Raw genomic sequence first — 3,530 nt, 5'->3', positions numbered from 1 at the left:
ATGATGTATTTTGTTTTTTTCTTGCTTGCTTTTTAATGGTGACATAAGCCGTGCATGGGTCTGGTGCAAAAAATGCAATATCCAAAAAAAAAAAAAAAAAAAAAAGTGTGTTACATACCCTTTTGTGGTTGTACTTTTGTCTATGTCAGTGGTGTAACTACAGGCACTGCAGGTTGTGCAGTGAAAACGGGGACTGCGATGGCTGACCAGTCCACCCAATTTTATACTAGATTTTCCCAATCTGGCAACCATGTGTGTGAGCATGCTCTCTCTCTCTAACTTCGATTTCCCCTTCGAAATGGCTTAGCGATCTCTAGTGCAATATTCTACTTAAGGAAAAGTGTTGTATAGCCACTTAGTGTCCATTCTTGAGGCTGCTTATGCTATTTGGTGCTACTGCGAGCAAACCTTTAAAGAAATCGTTCACCCCAAAAATGAGGACTATTCCTACCCTTATCATTCACTCATCCTCGTGCCATCCCAGATGTGTATGACTTTCTTTCTTCTGCTGAACACAAACATTGTCCCTGAAGAACTGTGAAATTCCTCTGTGTTAGTTACATCCAGTGTGTATGTTTTAAATCACATTCTACACATCCCTGTTCCACAGATATAGTAATTCATCTCTCTTTGAATGATGCACACTCAAATATTCAGTACTTCACTCGACAAACCTTACATGACATTTCTAAAAATTCTAGAGAGCCCGCAGTCTGTCCTTGTCGCTCTGCTCACCTGGATTGCATTGAGAGGGTCTCCTTTTAGGTGGAACCACATGAACAGAATCACATGAATATGTTCTGATATTGTTTCAGTTCCTGCTTTAGTGGTTTCAGACTGGAACAAGTGACAATTCATCTGCATTTCTGTGGTTCTCATACACTTTATGCGTGTGGCTAGAAAGTTGGAAGGCAAAATGTGTAGCTTCTTGTCTTTCCAAAATAATGCCACTGGGGGTCTGTGATGTGTCATAACATTAAACTGTTTGCCCAAGATATTGATGGAATTGTGTTACTTCATATGTAAGATACAAAGCTTTATTTATTTTTTGATCTGGGAAAACTTCTTAACTGCTGGGGACAGAGTAAGCGAAACATGCAATTGGATGTTCTTCCTCAGTTGGCATAGTATGTTGAAAAACAATGCCACTTCCCTTGGCCGATGCATCACATGTTGGAATTTACAGGCAGATGCTAGTCATAGTGAACTAATATTTTGTCACTTGTCAATCTATAGAAAGGTGCCAACACTGTACTTTGGTGTGGCATAAAGCATCTGTAATAACTGACTAAATCTAGGAAAGCTCTCGGCTCTCTTACATTTGTGGATGCTTGTGGATCATGTGTGGCTCTGTCTTTCGTAGGACACACTCCCTTTCCATCTATCATGTGACCTAAGTACTCAATCTGTGAAAGTTTTTTTGCAGGCGTTATAAAGCTATGTTCACACAGGCAGAAAAAAAAAATCGGATAATTTATTTGTATTATTTTTTTAAATATTATTAGGGCTGTCGATTTAACATGTTAATTTATTGTGATTAAATATAGAACAAATTATGCGTTAAAAAAATTCACACTATTAACCATGTCCCTGAATCATAATGAATATTCCTACCATCGGAGCATTTCAAGCTTGAAGTACCACCTGATTCCAGCTAAGCAAAACTCAAGCTATAAATGCAACATGCAGTTGTACAATCGAGGAAACACACAGCTTGTTGACATTAGCGAGTAGGCACAGCATTTTAGAGCTCCTTCCATGGTTGGGACCGACAGTGCAAGATGAGACATGTTCATGCGTTCAAACACAGCTGGGTGGAGTGCAGTTAGGAATGCAAGGATACCGAGATGTGTTTTTCAAGTTGAAAACTACATTTAACTTGATACAGTGACATAATAATGCAGCATTTATGATGTGATGCAACCAAAGCGAGGTCTATTTTCTTAAAGTGTTCTTCTGAAGCTTGTGTACACTGATGCATGCTTAGAAAAGCTCATAATAAATCTATCTCGGACAGATTGATGAATTCAGTTGCAATGCAAAATGAATTGCTGTGGACTGTAGGCCAGTGATAGGCTTATGTTCAATAATATGTAAATAAACAATATACATTGCCTTCTAAAGACAATGTTTGTATTGTCTAACCAATGCTTACTCATCTGCCACCATAATATAATGCATTTTTATTAACTGAAGTAGAGTTCGACAGATTGTAGATTTTGTTGATACCGATAACTAAGGTAGTGGTAAAAGCCGATAACCGATTAATCAGCCGATAGTTTCTAAAATCAATTTATAGAATGTTAAAAAAAATTCGTAATCTTTCTTTGCTATGACAGATACATACTAAATGTCAACCGGTTGTGGATTTTGTTGATACTGATAACTAAGGTGGTGGTAAAAGCCGATAACCGATTAATCAGCCGATAGTTTCTAAAATCAATTTATAGAATGTTAAAAAAAATTCGTAATCTTTCTTTGCTATGACAGATACATACTAAATGTCAACCGGTTGTGGATTTTGTTGATACTGATAACTAAGGTGGTGGTAAAAGCCGATAACCGATTAATCGGCCGATAGTTTCTAAAATCAATTTATAGAATGTAATAAAAATTCGTAATCTTTCTTTACTATGATGGATACATACTAAATGTCAACCAGTTGTGGATTTTGTTGATACTGATAACTAAGATGGTGGTAAAAGCCGATAACCGATTAATCGGCCGATAGTTTCTAAAATCAATTTATAGAATGTTTAAAAAAAAATCATAATCTTTCTTTACTATGACGGATACATACTAAATGTCAACCGGTTGTGGATTTTGTTAATGCCGATAACTAAGGTGGTGGTAAAAGCCAATAACCGATTAATCGGCCGATAGTTTCTTAAATCAGTTTATAGAATGTTAAAAAAAATGTAATCTTTCTTTACTATGACGGATACATACTAAATGTCAACCGGTTGTGGATTTTCGATAACTAAGGTGGCGGCAAAAGCCGATAACTGCTTACATTTTTCTTTATTATGACGGGAACATACTAAAGGTCAACCAATTGTGGATTTTGTCAATACCGATAACTAAGGTGGTGGTAAAGGCCGATAACGTTTAATCGGCCAATAGTTCTTAAAATTTATTTATAGAATGTTAAAAAGAAATTCTTTTACGCTTTCCTTACTAACTATCGTCAACTTTTTTTTAAATTTGTTGTGCTCGACAGATTTGTTTTTTAACTAGGACACACATAATGCATTCCAAATACATTATTAATGTGACTCTTCTAAGCCAATGGTATAAAGGTCCTGTTGCGTTATGCAATGCTGTGTTAATTTTTTAGGCTCCCCTTCCTTTGTAAAAGTGTTCAGATTTGGACAACACTCGTCAATCTAAATTTACTGGATCATTTTTAGCGGCATAGAAATAATCAAAAGAGCCATCAGTAAATCTCAGTGGGTAGTCTCTCTGTAGTCAGTGTTTTTCCTGGTAAATATTTCTGTAGGTCTGTCTGTATGGGTGTGGCTCTCAAACGA

Source organism: Myxocyprinus asiaticus, chromosome 2 (assembly GCF_019703515.2).
Source record: "Myxocyprinus asiaticus isolate MX2 ecotype Aquarium Trade chromosome 2, UBuf_Myxa_2, whole genome shotgun sequence".
Classification (NCBI taxonomy): domain Eukaryota; kingdom Metazoa; phylum Chordata; class Actinopteri; order Cypriniformes; family Catostomidae; genus Myxocyprinus; species Myxocyprinus asiaticus.
The sequence above is the reverse complement of the archived record's forward strand: the minus strand, read 5'-3'. Positions refer to the sequence as shown.